General features: G+C 50.5%; 1 pseudogene; it reads left to right on the top strand.

Annotated features, from left to right (window-relative positions):
- The first annotated feature begins 2929 nt into the window (after window positions 1-2929).
- LOC104981751 lies at window positions 2930-12769 on the top strand (annotated as a pseudogene).
- The last annotated feature ends 388 nt before the right edge of the window (window positions 12770-13157 follow it).

Raw genomic sequence — 13157 nt, forward strand, 5'->3', positions numbered from 1 at the left:
TCCTCCTGGTACAGCTGGTGTCATGCTCCTCCTCTATCACCTGTCTGCTCTCCGTTTGTCTTTCCTTTCTTTTTTCCCAAAATGAAAAAACCCTTTAATGCTTCTTTGTAAAAGTAATACAAGCCATTGAAGCAGAAAGTATCAGGAATGCAGAAAGCAGTAAAGGAAAAACCAAAGCCACTCCTTAGCCTATTAAGGACAAGATGATCCCTCTGGCCATTGAATGTGGTGGGCTTTTTCTCTGGGCTTCCCTGATGGCTGAGTTGATAAAGACTCCACCTGCAATACAGGAGATCTGAGTTTGATCCCTTAGTTGGGAAGATCCCCTGGAGAAAGGAACTGCTACCTACTCCAGTATTCTGGCCTGGAGAATTCCATGGACTGTGTAGTCCATGGGGTCGCAAAGAGTTGGATACGACTGAGTGACTTTCACTTTCTTTTTTTCCCTCTGGGTGTGTGGAGGTACATTTTTCTTATGCAAAGCTTCACTCATTCTAAGCATAGCCTGAATTATAACTGGCTTTTCTCACTCCTCAGCTGCAGATGTGCTCACCATCTCCTGTGCTCCTCCTACCACTGCATGGCGTTCTGTTGAAGAGAGGACGACCCTTTGCTTAGCCAGTGCCTGTGGCCAGGGGCTCAGCACGCTTCGCAATGTGGTGAATGTCCTTGTTCTTGGCAGGCACTGTCAATGGTTGCCCTCTCCCTGGACAGGGTCTCAGAGCAGTTGTTATGGTCAAAGGTGTACATCCATGCCAACTTCCACCTTCATGCCACCCATCTGTTGCTCTGGAGCTCGTCCTCCAAACCTTGGTGCGTCACACAGAGGGTCGCTGTGCCCTCGTGCTCTCCTCCTCCATCCATATGGCTGGCCCAATAATCAGCCTTGTCTTCCTCCACTGCTCTAATCTGGGCTTCCCCCACTCTCACATCTTCCTGCAGTTTCCCTCATGTCAGTCAAGTCCCCCGGATGGCCAAGTGCCAGCCTGAGTAGCCATACCCTTGCCGTCCACACATCAGCATGGCCTGTGGGCATCACCTTCCCCATCTGCCCAGGATGCAGCCACTCTCTCCATCCCCTGATTCCAGCTCATCCTACAGTCATGACTCACCCTCTGTCCGTTCTTCACCCAGCAGAGACCTACCAGGGCCATCCCACAACACTGGACCAAACCTATCTCTTGCTCATCCCTTGCCCCACAGTGAGGGTGCTCCTCACCTTGCTCTCGCCACAGTGGCCTTGCTCTTCTTGGCTTGTTCCCTTCTCTGGGCCTTGACACCTGCTGCCTCCCTACACAGCCCTTCCCCAACTCCCAGGATGTCCCTCCCATGTCTGATCCTTCCTTCCATTGAATTTCAGAGCAGATGTCACCTTGGCACGTCGGCCTGTGAGCTGGGCTCCTCAGATCCATTTTGTAGAAGAGAATGTGAGAGGGAAAGAGACCTCCCCAGGGACTCACAGCTAAGGACCAAATGCTTGTCTGCCCTGGCCAGCCTATGTGTTCCCACAGCCCATAGCTGATGGGGTGTAGCCCACCCCCTGCTGCTGATGGTGCACTCCAAAACCATGTCTGTCTCCAGAGCCTCGGGTCTTAGGATTCTTTCCATTGCATGTGCAGAATCTCAGCTCAAGCAGACGCAGGTGAAGCACAAAAGGAGGATGTCTTTGCATCTGTAAATAGAAAGTCTAGGGGTGTACCTATGGCTAATTCATGTTGATTTTTGGTGGAAACCAACACAATATTGTAAAGCAATTATCCTTCAATTAAAAATAAATTTTTTTAAACTAAAAATAAAAGTCTAGGGGTGGACATCAGACATAGCTAGATCTGGGACATGGTCTCTGGCTCTCTGCTGGTTCACTCTACTTTCTCCACTTGGGCTTCTTTTACAAGAAGGCCCTTGGCAGCCTTATATTTACCTCCTGTCCTTCCTTTTCTCAAGCAGAAGGCAGAGTCTCTGCTCCAACAATTCAAATTCCTGTCCCAAGAATTGTCTGGTGGCCCACCCCAGTGAAGTGCCTACTCATGGATCTATTCCTAAGTCTGGGGGTGGCATGCCCTGAGTGGTTGTGCCCAAATCACACACCCATCCCAAAGCACTGTAGGGAAAGCTAGTTCCTACCCCAAGTAGCCACTGGGGCACATGCCCTTGATACCACAGACAAGAAAGGACAGAATGGTCTCTGTTGCCATAAGGAGGAATAGATGCTGAGTAGGCAGAAGCCACAGAGGCCCGTGACCTTGGGCCGCTGCAGCAGAGCCAGGTCTTGGTGTGGACAAGAAGTAATCTAGGTGCTTCATCTCACTTTCCAAAATGCCCTAGCCTCACTTAGTCCTGGAACCACTGTGGCCTGGCCAGAGGGACTTTGCAGACCTTCACCTGAGGGCCCTTGCTGGGGCTGCTGGGACTGAGAGGAGGCTAGAAATGAAGCCAGTTAGCAGGCTGCTTCCTTAGAGAAACTGTTCTCTATGGAAACTCCCGTTGTTCTGTGGCCGTTGTTAAGTAGCTCCCATTGTTCTGTGGCCTTTAGGCTAGCATCCCCCTCCCTGCCCCTCTGCCAGCCACTCCTTTCTCTCGCTGAGTCTCACCCCCACATCTCAGTCACCCACATGCTGTCAAAGTTGTCATCCCTGGAAGCCCCCGTTCTGTGTAGCCCCCACCTCCAGGACCAGAGAGGGCCAGGAGGGTGCTCAGATGGGCCCAGCCTGGACAGCTACCATTGCCAAAGCACTGATGTTTTCGGAGTGTCTTTGTGGCGGAGTCTTTCTGAAGTGTTAGTCCCAGAAGTGCCTGTCCCCTGAGCAGCAGGGCCCATCTGCACAAGCAGTGATTCCTCCCAGCCTTATCTTGGCGAGTCTTGGAGTTGTGACATGGGGTGCCTGGGCTGGCCTGGCAGCCCGCACAAAGCCTGGACTTTGTTGTCCCGATGACACGACTGATAGCCAGCCGCCTGGGCCAAGATGAAAGTAGCACTCAGCATGGCTGGACGGCCCTCCGTGGACTGGAGCCCACGTGGAACGTGTACCTAGGCGAGGGCATGGCCTGCGTGGCCTCTGCCTCAGGGGCCACCTGCTGCTGGAGGTTGTGCCCAGCTGAGGTCCCTGTGGGTCTCGGGCATGTCAAGGAAGCAGCTTGGTTCACCTAAGAGACTCCGAGACTGGAGGACCTATAATCCACCTCAGCGCCAGCTGTTGTCTTCAGGGGCCAGCAATGCCGAGGACTAACTGCAATACATTTATTCACTCTTGAGTCACTCCAGCAATGCTGAGCACTGACCGCCATAACATTATTCACTCTTCAGTCACTGACACGTGTCAGCATGTTTATTTGAACACATTTTAAAAAGCACATGGCCAGCACATTAGACCCATGAGTTCATAGATACTATCATTAAGAATGATACTAATTTTAAAATGTGAATTGATATGAAAAACATGACTAAGTGAATAGCTGTGCAGAGAGTCGTCAGGCCTGGAAACATGAAAATGATCCTGGAATGTGTCATTCAAAAAACACTGGAGTGAAGGGTTTCAGGTCCTGAAGGCCCTGAGCCTGGTTCTTGGAGGGATGCAGGGGGCTGCACAGAGCAGGTGTGCAGAGGACCGGTGTGCACAGGGGAGCCTCACCCTTGTCACCATTCTGATGCCTGGCATTAGGTGTCCCCAGCCCTGGGAAGACTTCTCCTGGTGGCTGCCCTCACTTCTCCACACTCCGCCTTGGCGATTCCTTGCACTGATACATGTGACCCAGGGCCCAGAGTGGGGGAGGTGGCATGAGCTGGGTTCTGGGTCACACACTATGTCCTGGCCTGGCTCCCCCAGCTCCCCACACTGCAGTGCACAAGTCACTCAACCAGGGTCGCCTCAAATGAAACAGGGAGGATAAGAGCAGCAGCATGGTTGGACGCAGAGGTTTGAGGGAAGAGGTAACCGTATCTGGGCTGTGAGTTTGTTTGGCACGAGGCAGCTGATTCACACCAGTGTCTTCCTGTCCACACGTGAGGTGGTGCACTGTATGCACTTTATTAGGAAGCTCTGAGGTGGGTGGGCCTTGCCCAAGGGCTCTTGGATGGGTGACAGTTGGAGGGTCCCCACCTCTGGGACTCCTCTAGGTGGAGGATTTGGCTGCTTGGGCATCAGAACCACCTGGGCTGTCCACAAGCTGGTGTGAGACCTCGGCATCTGCATTTTCCAGGAATGCACCTCCAACTGACAACCAGCCTTCCCCAGATGCTGAGGGCAGGGACAGATGTTCAGTGCTCACATCTGATCAGGATGACCCTACCCTCAGGGTGTGGTGTTGAAGAAGACTCTTGAGAGTCCCTTGGACTGCAAGGAGATCCAACCAGTCCATCCTAAAGGGAATCAGTCCTGAATATTCATTATAAGGACTGATGCTGAAGCTGAAGCTCCAATGCTTTGGCCACATGATGCAAAGAACTGACTCATTTGAAAAGACCCTGATGCTGGGAAAGATTGAAGGCAGGAGGAGAAGGGGATGACAGAGGATGAGATGGTTGGATGGCATCACTAACTCAATGGACATGAGTTTGAGCAAGCTCCAGGAGTTGGTGATGGACAGGGAAGCCTGGTGTGCTGCGGTCCACGGGGTCTCAAAGAGTTGGACACAACTGAGCAACTGAACTGAACAGAACTGAACCCCCAGTGTGAGAGGTTTCAGCTTTAGAGGCAGAGGCTCACTGGCTTTTGCAAAGGTGGCCATGCCCAAGTGGTGTCTTCACACAGGACTCAAGTTCTAACACCACTGCCTCCCTGACTGTCTTTTAGGACAGTGGCTGGGGAGGCCCTGCTCTGCATGGACGCCCAGTGCTGGCCATGTGCACTGGGCCAGCCTCTACTGCCTGTGACCTCAGTAGCCCCCGCATCCGGCCTGGGCCTTTCCTTACACAAGCTGCCTGGGTCTCTGCATGGAGAACCTCTCAAGTCAGAATCCGTCATGGCTGTGGGCTACCCCAGACCATTTCAGAAGTCAATAAAAGCCCAATATTAGTTTGAATCCCACTCAGTCAAACTAGGTGACCTAACACAGGTCAGGCCCTCTCTCTGAGCCTCAGTTTCCCCTTCTGTGACAACCATAAGACCCCTTCTATGTCCCCCTGCAGGTGACAATCAAACTGCTTTTCAGCAATCCTAGAGGGAACAAGATTCACAGTCGCATTTGTGCACATGCTACAAGGTGCTGGCCGTGGATGAGGGCCCCACAAGTCCAGAGGCTGTGGCACAGGCCAGGACTGACCCAGAATGCCCAGTGGAGCCGCTGGTTTGGGCCTCAGATACACTCACACATCCTCCCAGCTTCTCTGACAAGAGCCTTTTCTCTGTCTACTCACGACTCCTAAGAGAAGCCAGAGAAAAACAGTATGTTTCTTTGTTTTATTATAACAAGGATGACTTCATCTTCCCTCATCTTCCCAGAAAAGACAACAACGAATTTGTTAAAGTTCAGCTGTGAGAACTTCCTCTTATAGCAGGAATGAGGGGTATTTAAAAGCAGCTTCTTGCTTCCTGGAGCTATTTGCAGCTGAGTGGCCCTGCTTGCTGTCGCCTGGGCCCTCCTGCTCCAGTGCTGCCATCCATCTGCGGGGGGAGGGGGCTGCAGCACGTTCACCTGCCCAGTGCTCTGGGACCATCCCATGGGTTTTAATTACTTCCTTCAGATTTCCAAATTCAGGGAGAAATGAAATTATTTCTCTGTCCATTAAGATCTTTCCTGCCTTTCGGCTGGAACCACCATCTTCCAGTAATTTGCCAAAATGAGCAATGCAAAGAGGAAGAGGAGGGACACCTGCTGAATGACCTCTGGACCTTTTAGAAAACGTGGGGTTGTTCCTTTGGCCACATACATGTGCATCTACCAGAAGGGTGATATTGTGGCTATCAAGGCAATCGGTACTGTTCAAGAAGGAATGCCCCACAAATGTTGCCACGGCAAAAGTGGATGAGTCTGCAGTGTTACTCAGCATGCTGTTGGGATCATTGTAAGCAAACAAGTTAAGGGCAAGATTCTTGCCAAGAGAATTAATGTGCGTATTGAGCATATTAAGGACTCTAACAGCCAAGATAGCTTCCTGAAATGTGTGAAGGAAAATGATCAGAAAAAGAAGGAAGTCAAAGAAAAAGGGCCTTGGGTTCAGCTGAAGCACCAGCCTGCTCCACCCAAAGAAGCACACTGCTTGAGGACGAATGGGAAGGAGCCTGAACTCCTGGGGCTGATTCCTATGAATCCATGGCATGTGGGTATAAAAATAAAGACCTAGACCATATGAATGTTTCTCTTAATTGAGTAGAGGTGTTGTGTCCCTTCCCCAAGGAAATGCTTAACACATTTTAATTGTGTCCAAATTCAGTGGGTGGTGCGTTTTTAAATTTAGTGTTTTTTCTTCCTAAAAGATGTAAGATAGCTTGGTGTTCAAGCTAATAAACTACTGTATCTATCTATCTATCTATCTTTCCAGACCCCTGACAGACGTCTCTAGCTAGGAGCAAACGTCCTAGGGAGCGATGTCTGTGTGACCCCCAGGGAGGTGCAGCCAGTGCAAGGGTCTGGTCTCTGGTCTCTTAGAATACCGGGTCCCCTGAGGCACCCGAACGCCAGTGACCACAGAGGGCTTAATCAGGCCAGCCAGATGATGGGGACAGCAAGCTGGTGGCCTCCCTGAGTAGAGGGACAAGTGCCAGGAAGGAATGGAGGCTTGATGTGGCTGGCTCTTCTGAGCTCTTAAGTAAAGGCAGAAATGCTGATTCTCATGAAAACCCTTGTGTAAATAAGGTCAGCAGATCCACCATTTACAGGGGCGGGACACCTGGACCCCTGCTTGTCAACCTCTTGATTTACCTGGAGTGACCATTGTGGATGCACTTGGCAACTGCCCGCCTGGATCCATATGAGGGACAGAAGTGAACTGCGCCCTCCCTGGCCATGAATGAGTAGGTGAGAGAGCCACACAGGGACCACAGGCCTTGCCCAGGGACAAATTGCTCAGAGGACTGTGTGAACGGCATGGGATCCCAGAAAGGGAGCTGTGGCCATTAGCAGGGCCGAGGGGATTGAGTCAGGCTCCCTGGAGGAGAGGACAGCAGGTTGAACTTCAGCCTCTGCCATCCAGGAAGAGAGTACAGCAGTGCAGAGGCCTGGAGGCAGGGAGGGTCCAGAGAGGCGGAACGGAATGTTGGTGGGCAGGTGGGAGGGCCATAGGGCAAGAGGCCACACAAGTGGGGAGGAGATCCAGGTGGGCTCCAGCTCCCGGGAGGTGGGGGGAGCCTGGTAGGGATTCTGGAGAAGGGAGAATGTGGACCCAGTTCTTTTCAGGCTGGGGCAGGAAGTCCCTGGCTGAGCTTGATGGGAGGGTCTGAGGGGAGTCAGTGGGCAGCAGCGCCTGTGAGTTTTGCACACCCTAGACTGTTCTAACTGCTGGGGATCCCTACACCTCCATGCCCCCACTTCCTCAACCACCTCGTGATTCCTGGGCCCTGATCAAGACAGCTTAAGGTGCACTTGGCTAGCTCAGAGAGGCCTGAGCTCAGAGAAAGGCCGGATAACCCAAGTGGCAGTGTAAGGCTAGGCAGCCGGGGCAGTTCCTGCCTGAAGGAGGCACAGAAGCAAGCCAGTGCAACCTCCTGGCCAGGAGCCTGAGTGCCTCTCATCACAGAGTGGGCTGCACCATGCCAACAGAGCAGTGACTCTACTTCTGACCCCAGTAGATCCACCAAGGGGGGCTATTATGAGCCCACTTTATAGATGTGGGAACTGAGGCTCATACAGGTGAGGAGGCTGTTCCACTACCAGGCAGTGAGGAAGACCCCCTCCCTGCTCCATGTAGCCCACGGAGCTCATCACCAAGCCTCCCAGGCTTGCCTCCCCAGATACTGAAACAAATCCCAGAAGCCACAGGGATAAAAAATAAAGCTTTTATTTTTGCCGACTGTTTGCTGTCTTGGAAAATGCCTGAGAGGCGTTTGTGAAGAGGTGTGGGTGACTCATGCAGAACGTGGAGATGCGATTAGCTATTTTTGCCTCAGACTCCAAAGACAGATGGGCAGCATCCCTGAGGGTATGCAGGCAGTGGGGGCTGACCCTCAGCAGGGAGGCAGGGCAGTGGTTGCCATGCACACTGGCCTAGGCAGTCCCAATGTTGTCAGCTTTGATGAAAGCAAATCCGTCAGCCCAGAAGGCTGGCTCGGGGTTTGCTGGGGTGTTGTCATCGCCAGGGTTATGTTGGGTTCCAAGGCCACAGGAGGTGGGGACCGTGGTCCTTGTTGATGTCCCCTTCCTTCCAGTCTACAGTGTCTGCATGTGAGGTTCCTCCTGCCCTGCCGCCTCCAGGTGAGCAGGCACCAGGCCTGGGACCTCATAAATGCTCACACCTTCCAGATTCACCTGAGGCCTGCCTTCAGGGCTCAGCTGTGGAAGCTGAAAGTCCCAGGCTCTGTCATCACATTCGAGACTCAGGCCTGATAATGAGGAAGCCACAAACTTAAACTGAGAGTGGTTTCCTCCTCTGTTGCCGATGGGGTCCTCCCTCCCTAAGGAGGTTCTGGCAGTGGGGATCCCACTCCTGGGCTGGAGGGGGGCCCCAGGATGCCTGGAATGGGGAGCCATGGCCTGGGTCTCACCATGTGGCCCCTGAACCTGGAACCGGGGCCGTGGCTTCCAACTTGGTCTGTCTCCAACTCTCTGGGGCTCAGATAGCTCAGATGGTAAAAAAATCTGCCTGCAATGTGGGAGACCTGGGTTTCATCCCTGGGTTGGGAAGATGCCCTGGAGGAGGGCCTGGCAACCCACTCTAGTATTCTTGCCTGGAGAATCCCATGGACAGAGGAGCCTGGTGGGCTACGGTCCTTGGGGTCACAGAGAGTTGGACACAGCTGAGCAACTAAGTACCAATTCTCTGGGACTCAAGGGCCCTGATTTGGAACGGCTCTATAGTGCTTACAAGAGCCCCTGCCCTCCAGGCTCTAACTGGGCAGGGCCCACAAAAGGGTCGTCCCAACCCCACCCACTCACTAGAGAGAGACACACACCTCACAACCTGCGGTGAGGAGGGGCCGAGAGCAGGGGGCCACCTCAGGGCTGCTTCCACAGCTCCCACCACACTCGGGACTCAGGCCTGATGAGGAGGAGAACAAGAGAGGGACGTGAGCGGCTGCCAGTGCAGCCCTTGGCTGAAGCACAGACAGTGGCTCGGCTGAGGCCTGGGGCCAGGAGAGCCATCAGGAGGCTCAGCGGGAGAAAAACCTGGGCACGGCTGACTCTGGTCGATCACAGGAGGGTGGGGAGCCTCCCCGGATGGTTGCTCCCACAGATCCCAGTCGGGGCCCAGGCCAGGACAGGCAGGGCTGTGCCTCTCAGCTGGCTGGCGGGGGTTGGGGGAAGACTCAGCTGAAGAACAGCTAGCGCTTTCATTCCTGTGTCCTCGATTCACACATCTCAGTGACAAATGTGTTTTTCACACAGTCTTGAAATTCATTGTCTGTGGTAAATAAGACCCTTGTTTCCCCTCACAGAACGAGCCACTCTACTCCCTGGCAGCTGTCGCCTGGCAGGCCAGCCCCACGGGGCAGTACGGTCACCACTGGTAGCCTTGGCCACTGGCCAGGCACCCCTGAGCACTTTCTCTGCCCTCCTCTGTCTGCTGATGCACCAGTCACCTCCTCGTGGCTGTTGTTTGTTCATTCATTCATTCCTTTATTTAGCCCTTCAGCAAGTGCTAGGTGAGCCCTGTTCCAGATGTCGGTGGTACAGCCTTGAGTAGGGCTGGCAAAGCCATACCCTCAAGAACTCATGGTCACATGGGGAGAACAGGGGCCAAGCAAGTAAATAAGATACAACTTCATGCCACAGGAATATGAAATGAGGAGGAAATGGCAACCAACTCCAGTATTCTTCCCTGAAAAATACAAAAGACAGAGGAGCCTGGTGGGCTACAGTCCCTGGGATCTCAAAGAGTCGGACACGAGTGAATGACTAAGCACAGAACCAGTGTGGAGAATGACTGGGCAGTGAATACCATGTGAACCTGTGGTCAGAGAAGGCTTTGATAGGGGATAAGAGGGAAGCAGCCAGGTGAAGACCTGGGGGAAGGGTGTTCCCAGTGAGGGAAGCACAGAGCCCTGAGGTAGGAATAAGTGTAGTGTATGCAAGGAAAGGATTTGGGCGAGGTTTGAGAGGTGAGCTTGGAGCCCAGTTGGTGGGACTTCACAGTCCATGAGAAGGACTTTAGAGGAGGTCCAGCCATTCCATGGGGTGTAATCAGAGATGGTTCTGATCAAGTTCCAGTGCTGCGCTGGGCACGGTCACTCACAACCTCTCCATGCTTATGTGGGCTTATCATCTGCACTGTGTTTGGGGGGAAACTCAGGCTCAGGGCCCACATACCCACCTGCCAACAGCTTCTCCTGTCCCAGCCTACCAGCCCTTCCCAAGTCTGTCTCTATAACCCCAGCTGCTCAGAGGACCCTTTCTTTACTCAGCTCCTCTTGTGGCCACCTCCAAATGCATTGGACCTAGCCCCCTGTCTACTGCATTTCTGAAGGCTTCTTCTAGGAGGCAACACTGCAGCTGATCTTCAAAACGAACAGAAGGGTCTTCTAAAATGGAAGAAACATTGAAAACTTGACTCAGTGGTTAGAGTGTGGATACATATGTGGGGCACAGCAGGCAGGCATTACTGGAGTAGTCTTGCTTACAATTTTTCTAATAAAAACTCGTTTATTAAAATGAAAATATTCTGTAATGAAATTTTACATTTCTATCAGAATCACCATTATCACTTCCCACAACTTGAAAGTTTCCATGTAATGAAAACATGCAATGTTAATGTAATGAAAACAAACATTATTGATTTTTAAAAAGAATAAAACTACAAAAATATAAACACCAACATTTAGGTTGTAGGATCATGTAAGTATACTCCATTCTGTCTTTTAAGCTCCGACTGCAGCTTAAAATCAAACAGGATGCAGGGAGTAGCTACTTTGAAAACTGAGTAATAACAGGCAGATTGGAGAAGAAAATCATAATTTGAAGTACCACCTAATTGTCAGTGAGCTTACCATTTTTCCTCCACTTGTGTTCCCCGTCTAAACTCAGGGCAGCCTGAAAACTAAAAGGGACATCAACAGTGACACAGAGAGCTTCGGGAGACATCTGCTGATTCTGGCTCAAGGAGCAAGTGAGCGGTCTCCTAGAGAGAGTAGGAAACTACATTTAAAAACATCTTTCCTGTGCTTTTATACTCCAGCTCACAAGCAATTCCACAACAGCATTTCATGGACCCTGCAAGAACCTAAAACTCTGAGGTAGGGGAGCCTTTCTCTCTGAACAGATGCATTATTGCCAAACTGAAGGCAGGATGAACATGGCACTTTTCTTTCTCTTTTGTCCTCCCATCGTTTAGCCCTAGATTCAGGCATAGTCATGGGAAGTGCATAGCAGAACTGGGAAAGTTGGGTAAGCAAAGCCCTAGCTTTCTGGCTTGAAGACCAAAAAAGGGAGCCCCAGGAGAGAGGAGGTCAGGAAAGCTACCTCATAAAGTTTTTTATTAACTTCTGGGCTAATGCCCAAGCTGCACAGGTTGGGATCTGACCCTAAAGAGTACATCATAGGTTTTGAACTTCCAGATGTACAAGCTGGATTTAGAAAAGGCAAAGGAGCCAGAGATCAAATTGCCAACATCCATTGGATCATAGAAAAAGCAAGAGAATTCCAGAAAAACATTAGCTTCATTGACTATGCAAAAGCCTTTGACTATGTGGATCACAACAAACTGTGGAAAGTTCTTAAAGAGATGGGAATATCAGGCCACTTTACCTGCCTCCTAAGAAATCTGTATGCAGGTCAAGAAGCAACAGAACTGAACATGGAGGTGCCACCACCACAGGGGCACGTGTTTCTCTGGCCTGGTAACTCTGCTGCTCTGGAGGATTCTTGTGTGATTGATAAACCTCTGATGAAGCCCTGCCAGATGGGCATGAGTTATTACCACACAGAACAAAAGACTCTTCTCTACAACATTATGGGAGAACATGAAGAAGGGGTCCTTTGAAGGACAAAGCCAAAACCTTCCAAAGAGTAAACAACTTGAAGCCAATAGGCTGTGCCTTAAAAATTATGCATCCCAAGCAAAACACAAAAAGAATAAAAAGAAAAAGGAGTATTTAAATGAAGATGTGAATGGATTAATGGAATATCTAAGACAAAACTCACAGACGGTTCACATGGTGAGATGATAGCAACAGTCTGGAAGCAAGGGAAAAAATCGTAGTTGCCTTAAAGAAAGACAGTTGCTGGGAAGGAAGACGATTAAAAAGACAAGCAGCAAAGAAAAATGCAATATGTTTCCATTGTAGACAGCTGGCCATGGGATTGCAGATTGCCCTGCTGCCCTTGAGAATCAAGAAATGGGCACTGGAATATGTTACTGGTGTGGATCCACAAGTGCAAGGTTAAACTAGACCCAGCTCTTGGTGAACTTCCTTTTGCAAAATGTTTTGTTTGTGGGGAAATGGGACATCTGTCCAGATCTTGTCCTGATAATCCCAAAGGACTCTATGCCGATGGTGGTGGCTGCAGACTATGTGGCTCTGTGGAACATTTGAAGAAAGATTGTCCTAAAATTCAGATCAAATGGTCACAGTTGGTCACTGGGGCAAAAAGAATGAGTGCGGACTATGAAGAAATTTTGGATGTGCCTAAACCACAGAAACCCAAACAAACGTACCTAAAGTTGGTAACTTTTGATGATTAGTACTACTGTTTGTTCAACATTCTGAACTGGGCCTACTTCACAAGTTAGAGCTGGACTGTCCCTTGGAGGCCTGTATTGTATATATCAGTATAATTCAAGTATGGCCAAACCAGTTCCTGAGTTCAGTCCATCAAAGAGCTGGAGAAAATCACTGAAAAAAGTATGATGTTTAAAATGGATTTTCTAAAAGAATATATTTTTGACCAATAGAACTTAGGTATACCTAAATGGCTATATACCCAATTATACATCTTTTTTTGTAATCATCTTTTTCTTAAAAACAAAAATATACATTAATATAAACTATCCTTAAACATAGGATAACTGCTTTGCATTTGGAATTGCATTTGTGGCCCTATTATTTTCTTGGTTCAAATTATCAATTTAT

The sequence above is a fragment of the Bison bison genome, unplaced genomic scaffold, assembly GCF_000754665.1.
Source record: "Bison bison bison isolate TAMUID 2011002044 unplaced genomic scaffold, Bison_UMD1.0 scf7180017864519, whole genome shotgun sequence".
Lineage (NCBI taxonomy): Eukaryota > Metazoa > Chordata > Mammalia > Artiodactyla > Bovidae > Bison > Bison bison.